General features: G+C 37.2%; 1 protein-coding gene across 3 annotated transcripts in view; it reads right to left on the bottom strand.

Moving 5' to 3' along the window:
- The window catches only part of NAALADL2 (N-acetylated alpha-linked acidic dipeptidase like 2), a 1,352,594-nt gene extending 1,335,382 nt beyond the window's left edge, over positions 1-17,212 (bottom strand). Inside the window, exons 1-2 of one of the 3 annotated variants that reach the window (XM_047875456.1) lie at positions 17,076-17,184; positions 12,291-12,339 (exon numbers count right to left, since the gene is read on the bottom strand). The gene's annotated coding sequence lies outside the window, so the exon portion shown is untranslated. Of the gene's footprint in view, positions 1-12,290; positions 12,340-16,649; positions 16,665-17,075 lie in introns of those variants that run through there. The other 2 variants (XM_047875457.1, XM_047875458.1) reach the window with 2 other exon arrangements.
- Between the last annotated feature and the right edge of the window lie 790 nt (positions 17,213-18,002).

Below are 18,002 nucleotides of genomic sequence, written 5' to 3'. Positions count from 1 at the left end.
TTGGAATACTATGGCTATATAATCTCTATATATTATAATATACTCCCTCTATATAATATATATTGTGTTGAAAAAGCAAAATGTTAAAAAATTTCTGGTATGATCTCAAAAATGTAAAGAAAAAATAAAATAGAAAAAAAATCAGAAGAAAAAAATGCTGAGATTTTTAAGAAAGTATCTCTGGTTAGTAACTAACAGGTGATTTTTTTTCTATTTCTTTATATATATATATATATATATCCTATATATATATATATATATATATATATATATAGGATATATATATATATATATATATATATATATATATATATATAGGATATATATATATATCCAGGCTTTCAGAATTTTCTACAACTCTGTATTATTTTCATCATTAGAAAAAATATTTATATACATAGAATTTTTGTTTTCAAAAACAGTCTCTGAAAGTCAATTTGAAATCAATGTAATAAATCAGAAAAACACTCTGTTTTTAAACAGTTTTATAGTTGACCCTTGAACAACATGAAGGAGTCAGGGGTACTGACCCCTGCATGACCGAATATCTTGAAAATCTACATATAACCTTTGACTCTCCAAAAACAACTACTAAAACAACTACTACTGTTGACCAGAAGCCTAACCTATACCATAAAACCGTTGAATAACACAAATTTGTATGTTATATGTATGTTATATGTATTATATACTATATTCTTAAAATAAAGATAGCTAAAGAAAAAAATGTCATTAATAATGAGAAAATACATTCACTCTACTATTAAAAAAAATATATGTGCATAAATGGACCTGTGCAATTCAAACCCATGTTGTCCAGAGTCAACTGTACTTTGCTTTCAGAAAATTACACAATAAGTAAACAAGTCTTAAATATATTATCTAGATCACTGAGATCTTTCTATTCAAACTTCAAGCAGGAATAAATACTAAATGTTTCCATTTATCTCACAGTTTTTATACATGAACATAAAAGCTAACCAAACACACTGATCTTTGAATTCTTTCTCTTCTTGATCCAAGAAGAAAACAGAGTTAGGGCTTATATGATACAAAAAAGGGGGGAAAAAAACAGAAATAGTTCTAAGTATACTTTATTCTATATGTTGATTCCAAATGACATGACTCTTAATATACTCTAATATATCCCTTTACCTATTGGGGATTATTTATAGTTGTTATTGGTGGAGGAGAAGGATTGTTTGGTGTTTTTTTGTGGGTTGTTGGTTTTTTTTGTTTGGTTGGGGTATTTTTTTTGCTTTTTCATTTTGCTTTAGCAGCATGCATTTATGTTCCTATAAGAGATCTCTGTAAAGCAGTTTGCATTTTTAATCTTAGTAATGTTGTCAGTGTCCCATTAACATGTTAAGGCAACTTTCCAAAAAATTAAGTAATTTTTCACATCACTTCATAATTACAGAGCACGTACAATATGACATGCAGGTGGGTTTTGAAAACATGAACAAAAGGCAAGATTGCTGTCATTAGGAAGTCTAATGCCACTTTGTAAAGCTTCAGTTGAATATCATTTCAAAGACTGTATCTAAGTGAAGAAACTATCTTTGAAGCTTACAATGGTACACTTCATTTGAGGATCCTACAGTGCTTTAAAAGTCAGCATTTTTAATTCCCATTTTGAGGGTGAAGCACTCAGTGATTCTATAACTGGGCTAGCATTACAGAATGAATCCAGCATACACCAAGAATTCCAAATAAGCATTCTTCCAATTCACTATCCGCTACATGTTCTTCGCATGCAAACCTCGTTTAACACTGACACTGAGAAAGCCAACTAAAGAAATAGCCTTCATTTTCATTTTCCCCTCTTCCCCCACTATCCTCAAACTTGACCTATCACCCACTTGAAAACACACTGGTCTCTTAGCATCTCTCCCATCATAGGCAGCCATCCTTCATATCATCCAGTTCTCACCTGGGCCTTTTCTCCCCAAACAGTACTACAGATTCTGGATGAGTGTCTCCTATATCTTTTGGGCTTCATGGACCCATAAAGTATTTTGTTTTGTTTTGTTAATTTTTTTTAATGTTTTTATTTATTTTTGAGACAGAGAGCACGAGCAGGGGAGAGGCAGAGAGAGAGGGAGACACAGAATCTGAAGCAGGCTCCAGGCTCCGAGCTGTCAGCACAGAGCCCGATGTGGGGCTCGAACTCACAGACTGTGAGATCATGACCTGAGCCGAAGTCGGACGCTCAGCTGACTGAGCCACCCAGGCGCCCCCCCCCCATAAATTTTTTTAAAAAGCCAAACAAAATAATATGAGAGTATTAATACAGAGTTACCAACTTTTTATTTTGTCAATATTATTACTCCTAAGAGCAGGATACAGTTACAAAATAAAAAAACGGTGGAAAAACTTACTACATAATTCTTATATAATTTCTCATCTTGTCAAAGAACAGTGGGAATTCCCTAAAAACCTTAGGAACCATTTCTCTGGACTATCCACCTTCCCTCCAACCCCTGCCCCACTCTCTTTCCCCTTCCCTCAGGTTTCCCTCTGCCCTGGAAGAATGCTGACTTGTTACTCTGATCTTTAGAGCCCCCAAAAACATAACAGAGACTTGAGAAGATATATTAACTAAATTAGGATCAATCCTGAGTAGCTCAGTAGCTCTACAAGAATAATGCAAAATAATGAATGAAAGTACATTGAGTGTATCTGCACATTTGAATGAAAAAAATGGGAAGGCCATTACTTATAATAAAGGTTTTTTTTTTATTTTTTTTAAACACTAATACATGGATTTGGACAGCAGCAGAGACCTGGACTGTAAGCCAGAACACCAATTTCTAGTCCCAACTTGGTCTCATTTGAATCAAACTTGTGTGAGTCTGAGCAGATCATTTAATACGTCTTTATAAAATGAAAAGGGCTAAACTAGAAGATCACTTACAGTAACTTATACTCTAACAATATAAGTATAATCCTTAGAGAATAAAACAAATATAAAACTAGTATTGATTTTTTTTTAAGTAGGTTCCATGCTGGGCAAAGAGTCCAACCTGGGAACTGGAACTCATGACCCCGAAATCAAGAGTCAGACACTTAACTGAGCCAGCCAGGTGCCCCAAGTGTTGATTTTTATCTCCCAACATTTGTGTTTATTAGTCTCATATAATTATATATTTCAAAGAAGGATGTAATGTGGTTTTTAATGAATGATACATAAAATAAGGCTGTTATAACAAAAGTTGATGTTCTAAAAATATACTTTTTTCAAGTTTACCAATCTCAATTTCCACATTCACATGTTCAATATCAACAGAAGAAACAAAAAGTGGCTGAGAACAGACTAAGCATAATAAACTTTTGAAAAAGAAAATCCTAAAAATGTTATAAGTACTGCTATCTAATAATATCAACATCAAACCATCATCTCTCCAAACTATGTAATAAAATCAGTATTTCAGATAAAACCATAGTTTTGTGAATTTTAAAAAAATAACAAGACGAAACACTATTTTACCTTTTATAAATCATTTTCTCACTCCTCCAATTACAACACAAGCTCTGTGAAGGGCAAATCAGAATATTCTTCTTCGTTTTTCTCAGCAAAGAATAGCTCTCGATGTTTACTGAGTTTAGCTGAACTGAACTAATTCTAGGTGCAAATGGTTTTCACTTCTGTATTATCATTATAAAAATCCATGACTTCCTAGACCTGTTCATAAACCATGTTTCAGGTCACATATCCCAGGATTCATTTTGGGAAAAAAAAAATGGCCAAAATGATTTAATCTTTCCATATCTCTACTTTTCCCCATAACTCCCTACTTTGTAGTATAACTTGGTGACAGTAAGTGTCCCAAAAGGTGAACATGGGCTCAGGAGATGGCATTCCTGACACCCACATGTGACCCATTTATCATTTCAACTCCAACTCTGTTATTGACTCTCACTCATTCCTGTTAGCTCTACCTTGAACATCTTGTATACTCTCAAGCTTCCTGCTTCTTAATCACAAAGTCCTTATATTCTAAATGTCTTTGAGAACTACTTAGAAACAGACTTCCCTTGTATGACGCTAGGATTTTTCATCTTTCTCATTCCTGCCCTCTCATTCCTGCTTTCCCACTCACCCATCCCTCCAACACACATACACACACACACACACACGCACGCACATGCACACACACATACGCGCGCGCGCGCACACACACACACACACACACACACACACACACACGTGTGTTATTCTCCTTTGTAAGCTTGCCAAGGGGCAAAACCTGGTCCTATTGGCTATTCTCAGACACCTTCCTGCAAAGGAAACTTTCATTTCCTATCAATAAATCTATCTTTTCCTTTCAATATACCAACTTTGCTTAAGCAGCAAAAGGCAGTGAAATAACAAGATGAAGTTGTATTTTCAACCACCAACCCTATCTGATGTTAGCCTTAGGGATCCTCTGTGTGCTTGGCAAGGCTAAGTATAGAGTACACGCACGAGATTATAATCTACTTGTGGAAGTACAGTATCTTCACATAGGGAGTAGGGGGGGCAGAATGCAGTAGAAGCTCTGGTTTGGCCTGCTATGTGTGCTATAGCACATTATAGAGCACTTAGCTTTTGTTATGAAGATAAACTCATTTAATAAGTTTAGTAAGCACACTCTGTGCACTGTAATAAGGAGGCAAAGATTAAAAGACATCATTTCTGCCCATGTGGTACATAGAACATCAGGGTAAAAGGAAGATGCACTAAAAACTGTTTTAATAAAAGCAGCCATATATACAAAAGGTCATAGGACCACAGTGGAGGGAACGTGACTGGCTCTGGGGATGGAGGTACAGCCATTTCCCAAAAGATATTTCAACTGGCTATTGCTGGATTTATAGGCATCTATCATTTAGAGAAAGGAGAAAAGCATTCCAGGCAAAATATCCACACAAAACACAAGTGGGCACAAAACAATGCTAACACATCCCCTAAATTCACTGGACACTCCCCTTCCTTCAACTTCTTCAGGCCAGAATGCCCCGTTTTCCCCACACATGTGTAAGAATGGGGTGGGGGTGGAGGAATTAAAATCAAAAACTATGTTTAGGATAAGAGACAGGGGATGAAAGTGGAATCTATAATGGAGGCCAGATTACAATGGGCTTTGTTCCTTGGGCTTACTTTCATCCAAGGGCAGTGAAGAGATGTCAGAGACTTTTAACCAGAGGAGTGACAGTATTAGACAACTGGATATCAGACAGCTGTTGATAGAAGGTGACTTGTAGAATCTCCCCAGTCTTTCACCCACAGAAAGCCCCCTCACTAACCTCAATAAAGACTTTTCTTTGAGAAAGAAAGCCCCTTCCTTGGGGCTTGGCAAAGAATACAGAAAACGGTTTCAATCTAGACCATATCTGATCTCACCAGATCCTCTTCCCCAAGACTGCTGGAGGATGAGAAAATGGAGAAAAGGGAAAGAGGAAAAAAGGAGAACAAACATGAAGCATTAGGTACCAGGCAAGGTACTAGGTGCTTCACATACATTATTATCAGATTTAATTCAAAAAAACCTTCTGAGGTAGATAAAATCATTCCCATTTTAGAGAAGCCAACCAAGTTGCCAAGTATCACAGAGTAGTAGAATATGGAGGTGGAAAATAGGAATTAAACCCAAACTCAACTAACTCCAAAGATATTCATGTATGTAAGGATAATGTAGTTTTCCCCCCATGCCATCTTTATTTTTACAATGAACATTGTCCAGTGGACTATTAGTATCACTTTATAAATAAAGAAATTAAAATTCTGAAAGGTGGTCATACATATAATAAGTGGGTTGAGGAGGAGATGAGGTATAAGAGAAAGACAAGGCAGATGTCCTAGAAGGGTGCATTAACTGCATAAAAAAGCAAGCTACTGAAATACAGGTACCAAACTGACAAGACTCTTCCTCCAATATCCTTAGCACTGCACTAATGAACAATGTTTTATTGGTTTCAATGCTATTTTTGTTTCTATATTAAAGTGAAGGAATAGTTATGCAGATAAAATATGTATTGTAAAAATGGGTAAAGATTTATTTTTTGCTACCCCCCAAAAATATGTAAACCAAAAGGAAGACATGAGAAACAGCAATTCTTTAATCAGACACAGAGACTAGTATAATGGCAGTCCTTCTTTATCAAACATTAATTTATAGGTTTTGTAACTACTTTGTCCTGAATACATTATGCTTTTTGTATCATAAAAATGCTTAGAGGAGTTCAAATTGGATAAATACTAAGAAAATATCTAAATTATAATACAAACACATCAAGCCTCTATTATGTAGCTTTCTGCTTGCTTTAGAATTGAAATGACTGATATGAAAAATCACACAATTAGATTTTTATATTTGATACTGAACAAAGAACAGCTGCTTTTTTATAGATATATACCAGGCTACAATGAAGTCAAGAGCAATTTTTCCATTCAAGGAAAGAACCGGTGATGATGAGTTACATGAATCTCACCAATGTCACTATCTCTAATATTGACAATAAATTAATCCCTCAGTACTAGCAGAATCCACACCAACATTCCCAAATTGAGGTTGATACAGAGGTTAGAGACAGATGGCAACATACCCTGTCATCCTCGGTAAAGATAAAAACCAAGCCACCTTTTCTTTCCATACATACATAGTATCAGGGGGTTTTTTCCTAACTTAAGAAATTTTCAACATTTAATAACGAATAAGATAGGTTTTTCTTTTTTCATTCTGAGTGAAATTAAAGATTTGAGGGAAAATTACATCATTTCAACTGGTGGAACACAGTAAAATATATTAGAAAGATGACCATGCTCACTGTCTGTCTTGCCCTATGTACCCAACTCAAAATTAGTAAAGGAAGTATAAAAAAATATATATGAGTATATATGTTTATTTATGTTTATGTTTTAACATTGGAAAATGGATAAAGAACATAATGAAGATGACAGTAACCTGAACTATTGTTTAAATATCACTACAATAACAATATTATGACATACATTCAGATACCAGAGCAAAAACAGAGAAGAGAAACAGGAATTCTTTTCATTATTCTGATAAAAAGAATGGGGAAGAACTAATGAAAAAGCAGCTACTACTATGACAGTACAAAATTTCAATAGTATCTCCAAAACTCCAAAAAGTTTCTAATTTACTATCTGAAACCAGACAGAAGATAGCTTGTTTCATATACTGAAAAGCACAAACTGTCAAAAAAATGAAGCTAAAAATATTTTTAAAGTTATTAAGATATATGTAAACTGTACTTCAACAGTACATTTATATCATTCATATAATAATATGTGACACTAAAATCCCAGATCATGACTTCCTGGAAATACTTCTGAAGAATTTGTGAGACCCTAGTGATAGAGTAATTATCCTCACAGGATGTTGGTTAAACAAAGTAAGTGAATAACTTGATATGGTAGTTGTAAACATTAACACCTGTAAAAATCAAATGCGGCACAATGTCACTTAATAGTGCTTTTGATAATGCTAAAATGTTATTTTCCTCCAACTCTGGGTTCCACAGGAAAATACAAGGCTGGTTCGGTACTTAAGACCTTCAAGAAGACCCTGTTTCTATGTATTCCCCTATTTTCACTTTTAAGTTTTGTCTGGGCAATTCCAGTACACAAATAAGGATTTGTCATAAAGATAGGCAGGCATCACAGGGTATCACCTCATCCCCATCTTCAGGCATATGAATGTCTAGCCTTCCAAAACACAAGTTTTAGAAGACAAACTTGAGATTGAGCCTTAAAAAACTTTCACAAATGATTTTATCTCTATCTTTGTGACTATTTTAGCTATTTAAAGCTCTCCTGAAGCATGATAATGTTTCATCTTTCTCTTACATGGCCCCAAATATGAAATGATCTACCATGTACATAAAAGTATCTTAAAAATTAGAAAGAAGTGAGTAATTCCTTAACTAAGTTAAATATCTCTGATTCTTTTAGTATCTATTTTTGCAGCATGCTCTAAGAGCGATCTTTGTGGTGATGGAATAATTTGATTATGGTGGTAAACTGCATGAATCTACACTTGAGATAAAATGACATAAAATTATACACACATATTGGGGCACCTGGGTAGTTCAGTCAATTGAGCATCCAACTCTTGATTTTGGCTCAGTCATGATCTAAGGGTTGTGAGATCAACCCCTGCACCAGATTCCATGAGTGTGGAGCCTGCTTAAGATTTTCTCTCCCTCTCCCCCTGCCTCTCTCCCCTGCTCACTTGCTCACTCTCTCTTCAAACAAACAAACAAATAAATACAATTTTTAAAAAATTAGACACATGTTTTACCAAAATCTATTTCCTGGTTTTAACTGTACTCGTTTTAATACATGTAAGATGTTATCAATAGGGGAAACCATGAAGAGAACACAGGACCACTCTGTACTGTCTTTGCATGTTCCTATTTATCTACAGTTTAATGTATCTCACAGAAATCATAAGATCTCACTGCCAGGAGTATAGGAGAAAAGTAGAAAGAGTAAGAAGGAACATTATTCCTGCAAATCTAAGATATCAATGTGGGTAAACACCAGGAAAGCAAATAACAAAAGCAGGTATATAATGGCAATAATCTGAATATTTGACAGTATATAATAAGCTTAACGGGACTAAGCATGATGTGAATATAACAACCAAATTATCTATCTGTATGTCAACCTATATCCTTTTCTGGGGTCTGAAAATAGATCCTACAGACCTACTATAAACAAGAAATTCTTTCAAAATCTTGAATTTTATTTTAAAATGCATGTATTTTACACTGATGTCATTTTCACATTCATTTATGTTTTTAAACATTTAATTTACCAGTTAAATTATTTACCAGAATTATTTTTTTACCAGAAAATTAATAAAGGGAAACTTCATTTCAAATGGAGTCAGGGAGCCCTGAAGAGAAAGCTCTCATGCAAATCTTGCCATCAAAGCTTACTTCACATTCCTGGGCAGAAAGAAGTTCACTTTACTACCCCAGCAGGAAGAAAGAAGATTTCCACCTTGCCCAGCAACAGCCTAGCCAACGACAACCTGCCACAACTCAGCCAATGAGAAAACAATCGGCACCCTGAACTCTCACTTTCCTCCAACAGACTTTTGTTCAAAGCATTCCCTCCCCAACATCCTCCATTTTCTCTATCAAGTAACTATGGTTTGTCTATGGTTTGCCATCGCTTGTATGTCCCAAATTGTAATTCCTCTGTTATTCCCAAATAAATTCATTTTGCTGATAAAATAACTGGCTATTTTATTTTTAAGGTTAACACCACTTTCTCCAAAAAATAAAAAAAAAAGTTAGTAAATCTGGCATTCACAGAAGATGGACAAGTTTATCTGTAGCTTGGAACCCTCCAACATAACTCAGAGTACCCCAACTGGAGAATCATCATTTTATTTTCCACTTACAAGGTGGTGATTCACAAATTGTTTTGCTGGCCTATTCTGAAATAGCCATTAGATCCTTGTTGACTAAGCTAACTTCAGGAAAATTCTTAGAAGAGGAATAACTGCTAGCAATCTATCATTTCAGCTATGACTTCCAAAAGGCCTTATCCTAGGAACCATGTACCTGCCTCCTGTACACAGAGCCTCCCCAAGGAAACATCATCTATACACCATCTCACTTCAACAAGAAGGAGTAAAGCCTGAGGCATTTTCACAAACATATGTAAGAGTAGGCTTCCTGCATAAGTAGCTTAAAAATACCTGGTTCTTATTTTAAAGTTTTCTGGGAATTTAGCAAAATTAAATTTAGAGAAAAGGTCCAAAACTACAAGGCTCATTTAGTCGTTCCCAATCAGATTCACATCACTTGAGAAGGTCAGATAAAGGAAGCTTTTATCACCTCAACGTAATTAAAAATCTCAAGCTGACGTCTATGACCAGCATTTCAAAAAAGTGATACAATACACCAGAAGGTATTTACTTTGGTTTGAACACACTCTTAAGAGTTCTGAAGTCTAGCAGGAAATAATGTTTCTGGTTTGGTAAAACAAACAAACAAAAACTGAATGGTCCCCTCTGGGAGCTAAGCTATAAGTGCTTCTTAAAACCAGGAGATACCCAAAAAGTTGTTAAATCACTGAGTAATGTGTTAAATTGAAAATTAAACCAAAACAAACAAAAAAAGAAAGAAACTACTACTTACATACAGAGTATGATCTGTTTAAAAGTGTTTCTACTGTGTTCTTTCTCCAGTTTCTAATTGTAAAAAAATAAACAGATCCAAAGTACATTTAAGAATGCATTATTTGAGGTTATTTTATCACCAATGATAACTGAACGCAATGCACAGGAATAAGACAGCACAGCTCATACAGAGTTATAAATTTACCAATAAATAAGGCTGGACCAATGTAATAAATAAAGTCCTAAAACTGAAGAAGTTAATGAATAATTTTATATACTAACGTTGTAAAAAAGCAAAAAGCCATCTCTAATGTAGAAAACATTCATCGATGGTACTATATACAATGGAAAAGTCAAAAGTATAGACTTTTCATTATCTGTTTTGAAAGGATTCATAGCTCTTCTAAAATTTTTCACAACTGAACATCTAAAAATAAAATATCCATAATATATTCCTAAACAAACCACACTGTGGTAATTAATACTGAGAGCATAAATTCCATTATTAAAACTTAACTATTTATACTTTGAAACCACACTTACAAACAAATAGGGAAAATCATGCTGAACTCAAAATACTAGGTTTCTATGAAGACAAATCACCTTTCTTATCTGAACCGCTCAGATCAAAATGTCAAAACAATTAAATTACAATTTTGTCTGACATCCAATATCCTATGCAACAGTGCAAAACAGACAAGCCTGATTTCAAGCATACCGTTTGCTTTTAAATGGCAAACAAATTGAGCAATGAATCAAATTTTGCAAAAGAAAACATGAGACAATATGCCAGATCACAGAGGTCAAGGAATTCATCAAGACTCACTTTCTATGTAACTATATGCTTTTGGCTCAGGGGGAGAAATTATCCATTCCTTCATACAAATACAAAAATAGACAAACATAGGACAGATACTTATCTGCCTATATACCAAATATGACTATAAATCACATTTTTAAAAATCACATTGATTTTTTAGCTATATGTGCACACTTATATTTATGTGTATTCATATCTGTATACATGTTTACACATGTGAGACCTTAAATTTTTGGCTTAACAAACCTAGTTCTTCCATGTTGCTATCTTATCTATTTCTCTAAATGTACCATGTAAAAAAATTATACCATCTTATTTTTTCAGCTGTAAAAAGGACTAAAATGATCTTGAGCTACCTGTTCATTTTTCAGTAAAACAAAACAAAACAAAACAAAACCTGAAGGCCAAAGAAGACATGGACACAAAAGCTATCCAGGGACAGACTGGTAAAAAATAATTAGATAATTTTTTGCCCAAACAATCATGTTATATACTAAAGGCACAGACTCCTAAAAACTGATTAGGTACTGTCAGATGAAACAATAATGGGCTCCTATTGTTATATTTTATATTTACTTACTTTTTAAAGGAAAGTGTTCTTTCAAAAATTCACTAAGCCCTCATGAGAAAATAAAATAATGACATACTAGAATATTCTACCCGGGCATATTTAGATTTCATACCTGTTCAACTGTAATGTATATTCAGGATTAGTCAGCATCTTAAAGACTTTACATATAATCACAATACAGGACTACCTAAGTACAAATCATTGATTTATCAATTAATTTTCATTCTCTGGCTAAAATTCTTTTCATATATATTTTTCCTATGTATCTAAAAAGAATGCAGCATTATAGCTTAGGATAAGGATGCTGTAACAGAACTGCTTGTTCCACTACTTACTACTATGTAATCTTGGGTAAGTTACTTACCCATCCATGCTTCAGTTTCATTTTTGAACTAATAAGACCTGTCTAATGGGGTTTTGGTGAAAATTAAATGTGTTAGTACATACAAACCAAAACAACAGTGCTAGCTCTTAGCAAATGCTTAAAAAAATATTAGCAATTATTGCTAATTTCTGGTGGCCTAATAGATTAACTAACATATTGGAGTCAAAGGAATCTCAGGGACCACGTAGAATAGAGTTTGCCAAACATTATGTAAAGGACCAGAATAAATATTTTAGCCTTCTCCAGCTACACCATCTCTGTCTCAACTACCCAACACTACATTCTATGACAAATGCAGATACTATGATCTATAATAAATACAGACAATAAACTGATGGATATAGTTATGTTCCAAAAAACTTTACTTACAAAAACAGGTGACAGACCGGAGTTTACAGTCCCCTGATATAGACACACTCTACAAAAAGTGAAGAATAGAGAGATCAAATGAGTAACAGAAATTTGCCCAGCAAGTCATTGGCAGGTACAGAACTAGAACCAACTAAAATTCAGTTCAACTGTCTTTTTACCTATCATATAGGAGAGGCTCCATGAAGTCTTCCTATTATCTACAAACAGAAGCAATCTCTCCATTTTCTACCCTCCCACAACAAGATCAACAGAAAATTGACAGATTTTAATTTTTTTTAAAGCTTATTCATTTCTCAGAGACAGAGCATGAGTGGGGGAGGGGCAGAGAGAGAGAGACACAGAATCTGAAACAGGCTCAGGCTCTGAGCTGTCAGCACAGAGCCCGATGCGGGGCTTGAACTCATGGACCACGAGATCATGACCCGAGCCGAAGTCTGACACTTAACCGACTGAGCCACCCAGGCGCCCCAGAAAATTGACAGATTTTAAAGGGTGATAAATTCACTGGGGTTCATTATACTATTCTCCCTACTTTTGAGTGTCTGATAATTTCCATAATAAAATTTTTTTAGACTTCAAACATTTAGCAAGTCTCTCAGAATATTAGTGTACATTCTTTTGTTTTTGTCTCTAGTAGATATGGCAATTTGAAGGCAGGGATTATGTCATTTGCATCTTGGTATCACTGTCTCCTGCCTCATACAGAATCCTATTTTATAATTAGAATTCAATAAACAAATGGTCCCTAAATAACTAAAGGAGAGTCATCTCAAAGAGATACTATTTCCAATTCCAACAATCCTCTCCAACTTGTCAAACTGCTCAATATCCATAAGCAAAGTTGTCAACATGCTATCTTTCCCTATACCCAATTGTTGCCAATCCAGTCTCATTTATATCATTTTTTTTTCTTTTTTTTTTTAACATTTATTTATTTTTGAGAGATAGTGTGAGCAGGGGAGGTGCAGAGAGAGAGGTAGACACTGAATCTGAAGCAGGCTCCAGGCTCTGAGCTGTCAGCACAGAGAGATCATGACCTGAGCTGAAGTCGGATGCTTAACCGACTAGGCCACCCAGGCGCCCCTCATTTATATCACTTCAAAATCTAACCTGAAGTCTACTTCTAGCTAACATCTCTTTCTAGGTCTGATACCACCTATCCATAAGTGGATTCACCACCAGCAACAACACTGCTCTCCATCAGATTCCATTTGGTACTCAAAAACTAAACCATCTGTTTGATGTGATGATAATATTCTTAGAACTTTACTGTAGTTATCTAATAGCACAAGAGCTAAAATTCAATGTTTTTACCTTCCCCATCGTAGCCTTTCCCAGATTTCATGATATGATCTTGCTTACCTTATTTCTTCTTTCACGTGTAGCTAAATTTTATTCTAGAATCTCAACTTTCTTTCCAAGTCTTCTCCTGAGCAGAACCCAAGGCTGAAATTCCCTCTTCTTTCCTCAACAAACACGTATTTCTTTGCTTCAAGAAATTTTCACAATCTCAAAGTATGTGCTCATCAAATGTACCATGAACCAAGAGGAAAAAAGATAATATTTCCTACAAATTTCTAATGTACCACAACTGCCACTCACCACAATGACAAAAGAGAAGAGATCCAAAGAGGACATCCACACACATTCCCACCTGCATCTGTGTCCACAGTTCTCCCTCACTTATTACTATAGATAAATAGTCCATCCTACTAATAGATAACCTCTCGACTGTTGCATCCTCTCCAACATAAGAACAATCCCTCTCTCTCCATGCATCATCAATTTCCCAGGTCTTTGGGCTCTTTCTCATTAGCATAACAACATACCATTGTTTCACACATCATTAAAACTCTTTTTATATCATATAGCCCTCCAACAAATCCTCCATTTCTCTCCCTATCTTTTCAATAAAAATCTTCAAAGATTTTTGATGCATATCATCACGCTCTTCAATTTTCTCTTCTCTATCACGTTCCAAACTAGCTTTCACCATCCACCACTCCATGGAAAGTATCATCAAATCACCAATGATTTCCTTTGCTAAGTCAATTGTCAATCTTCATCTTTAAAACAGGTGACCAGTCCCCTCCCTAATTCTTCAAACACTTCCTTCATTTGGCTTCCAGGAGCCCACACTCTCCAGCTCTTCCTATTACTAAGTATGCAGCTAGTTTTTAGAATCCTTTGATCATTCCTTCTCAACTCATAATGTGTGAGTGCCCCAATGCTGTCCTTGGTCCTCCTCAGTTTTCTAAGCTCACACATTTTTTTATGAATTTATCCAATCTCTTCACTTTTAAAATCAGTTATATGCTGAAGAATCATAAATTATCATTAGCCTGGCCTTCAGACTGCCTGCTTGACATCCCCACTTGGATATTTAACATGCATCCAACCCTTAACACGTTCAAACCCAAATTCTTAATCCTCACCATATCGTTCTCCTGATCTATTCCCATCTCAGTAAATGGAAATTCTACACTTTCAGTTGCTTAGGCAATTAAGTTCTCCTAAATTTCTTTTGCTTTCACACTCCATACCCAATCTGTCAGCAAATCCCGTGGATTGTACCATCAAAATACATCCAGAATCTGAAGTTTTCACCACCTCCACGCTTACCATCCTGGTCTAACCTACTATCATCTGTCACATGGATTATTATAATAGCCTAACTGCACCCCCCCCCCCGCTTCTGCCCTTGCCTTCCTTCAATCTGTTCTCATTATGCCACAGTAATGGTGTTAAATAGTTGTTAGTTCTGATGAAAACACTCCAAAGGCTTCCCATATCATTTCAAGTAAAATCTAGAGTCATTACAATAGCTTACTAGACCATAAGTACAATCTAGTCTCTCTTTCATTTAAGACCATATAGCCTATTTCCCTCCTTCCTCCACTCTACTGAACCCACACTGGCTTCTTTGTGGATCTCTGAACACACCATTTTGTTCTGTAGACCTAGAAAGCTCTTGCCCCAAATATCACATGGCTGACTCCTTCAACTACTCTAAGTCTAATGAAAGGTCACCTTCTCTGAAGGTCTTCCCTTACAATCCTTTTTTAAACTACTAAACAAACACACACACACACACACACACACACACACACACACACACCCTTTCCCCACGGCACTTACTATAGTACCATCATATATTTTTCTATGTATTGTATATACGGTCTCCCTCCACTAGAATGTATATTCCAAGAAGGCAGCGCTTTATTGCAGCGCCAAAAACAATGCTTGGCACACATCGGGCACTCGATAAATATTTGTTGACTAAATGAATAAGTATTCATGTCTCTACGTAAATCTGATAATGCTTTTGTAAGCAAGTAACAAATTGATCATTTCATCCTTGTTAGTCCTATAATAAAAGTCCATAATACTCTTTGTATGGTACCAGGAATATATTAGATCACTCTTGTGAAGAGGAGTTACTTTCTCATTTCTCAGAAGTCTTGAAATCAGAGATTACTGCCAATTGAAACTACTGTTAAAGATATCCTCTTCCTATTGAGAATTCTTAAGGGATTTTAAAGAAATGGGGAAAATCCCACTCCAACATAAAACCCAATCCTTTCCTTAATCCTTTTTGACCATTCACCCAGAGCACTTTGTATCACTTTTGCAGTGTTCACCATGGTCCCTTCTCCTGGATATGGAGTCTCTGCAGGACAAGAACTGAATCTTGTTTCTCTCTTAACCCTCATCCAGTATCCATGACCGGCATTCAAAGAACTGTTACTGGATTGAACTCAATGGAGTGATTACCACAGAAACCTGTGACATAACTGCTTATAGTTGTCAAGATGTAGTCCATCAACAAGTAGCACCGCTATCTAGGTTTCTACGGTCGGTTTCTAACAAACCCACGTCTTCTGTTATGTCTAAGTGAGGCAGTAGGACATTCACGCGCAGGTCCAGGATCTATTACTCCTCTCAGGATGCACAAGTCACAGGAAGCAAAGGGAGGATAGAAAAGTAAATGATACTGTACGTGTGCCTGTTATTCTAACAGTGAGGAACAAAAGAACACAGACACCAAAAGATGAGACACCCAACAAACAGGGTGATGGAAGGGGGAAAAATACAGAATTCGGAAAACGAAGGGGTCAGGGGGGCTAGAGGATGGAGCTACGCAGGAAGGAGACCGCAGGGCAAACGTGTACTAAGGCTGACGCTAAGGTAGAAGCCAGCGCAGGCGCTAATCACAGGCTGCTCTTTCAACACTTTCTCATAAACTTCCTCGAGAAAGAGGTCCTGTGCGTCCTCCGGAGCGGCATTCCACACGCGGGGCGTCACTCGGGGCGAGCCATCCCCAAAACACCGGTCCGCAGCGCCACTCGTCTTTACCTGCGTCCCGCTAGGGTGTCGCGTGGGACAGCCCAGCCGGCTTGCGTGCATGTGTGAACGTGTCAGAAAAGGGCACTCGGGAGTTGCTAGGCTCCGCTCGTAGACAATCGGCTTCGAGAGGTGGGCGGGGGCCTCGAGGCGGGGATGGGGGCTCCCTCAGCCAGCGAATGGCGGGGGGACTGGCGGAGCCAGGTGCCCCGCGCGCCGCCCCTCGGGGTTGCCCCCGCCCTGCCGCCGCCCGGGCGCCCCTCCGCCCGGATCCTGACGCCCGGTCGGCGTCCCGGGACCCACGCAGGGGTGCGGCCAGCGCCACAGCCGCGCCAGTCTGGGCGGGAGAAAGGGCCGAAAGGCTCGGCCCAGACCGCGCCGCCTCAGAGCGCCTAGCTGGTTTTGGCAAAACTTTGAAAACAGAAAGACTTCGTTTACCTGAACGGCGCGGGCGCGGGCTCGTCTGCGGTACGGCTGCCGAGCGCGGGCCGGGTTTTCAGCAGCCGTAAAGCGGGAGGAGAGCGCGCGAGCCGCGGCGCGAGCCCTCGCCCCCGAGCGGCGGCCCCGGCGCCTCCGCCGCGAGCGTCAGCCGCTTGGCAAGGAGCGGGCTGGGCTGAGTCATAATAAAAGACACGTTTGCCGAGCGAAGTGGGAAGAGGAGCCTCGAGGAGCCGTGTTAAATGGCAAGAGGTTCAAAAATAGGAAAGGAATTTTTTTTAAGGGGACAAAACTGAAAAGCTTATCTCAAGGTGGGACAGATATGAGCTTCTTTTATAATTTCCAAATAGTTTACAAATACTCTTTGTGTCTAATAAAACTTTTTATTAAAGATTTTTTTTAAGTGCATTACCTGTGGAGCCAGTGAATGGTGTATAACGCTCAGCTTCACTTGCAGCTCTCAGACCTTGTGCAAGTTACTTGAATCCCTTGCCTTTGTTTCTCATCTGTCAAACAGGATAATAAAAGTGCCTCCCTCCGGACAGAAAATGCTTGGAGGGTACTTGGCATAGTGCCTGTACTAAACGTTAATTATTAGGATTTAAAAATAAAGTGGGGTTAAGTGAAGACGAGCCTAGATGAGCAGCTTTACAAGGAAGGATTCAAAAATAAAGCAAGGACTTTTTGCAAGTGGGGTAAATTAGACAAATGCCTCAATGGAAGAAAATAAATTGGTGCCTCTAAAAAAATAAGTGAAGTCAATAGATGTAGCTGAGGTGGAAAAAGGAAAAGAAAAGGAAAAAAGGGGGGGGGGGAGGAAAACTAGGTGCAGTGACCAGACATCTGAAGCTTCATGGGGAATGGAGGAGGAGTATATTTACTTGCTATTTAGAAAATCATGACAAACTCCCTCTGCTGAGGGAGATT

The sequence above is a fragment of the Prionailurus viverrinus genome, chromosome C2 (genome assembly GCF_022837055.1).
Source record: "Prionailurus viverrinus isolate Anna chromosome C2, UM_Priviv_1.0, whole genome shotgun sequence".
NCBI classification, from domain to species: domain Eukaryota; kingdom Metazoa; phylum Chordata; class Mammalia; order Carnivora; family Felidae; genus Prionailurus; species Prionailurus viverrinus.
The sequence above is the reverse complement of the archived record's forward strand: the minus strand, read 5'-3'. Positions and strand labels throughout refer to the sequence as shown.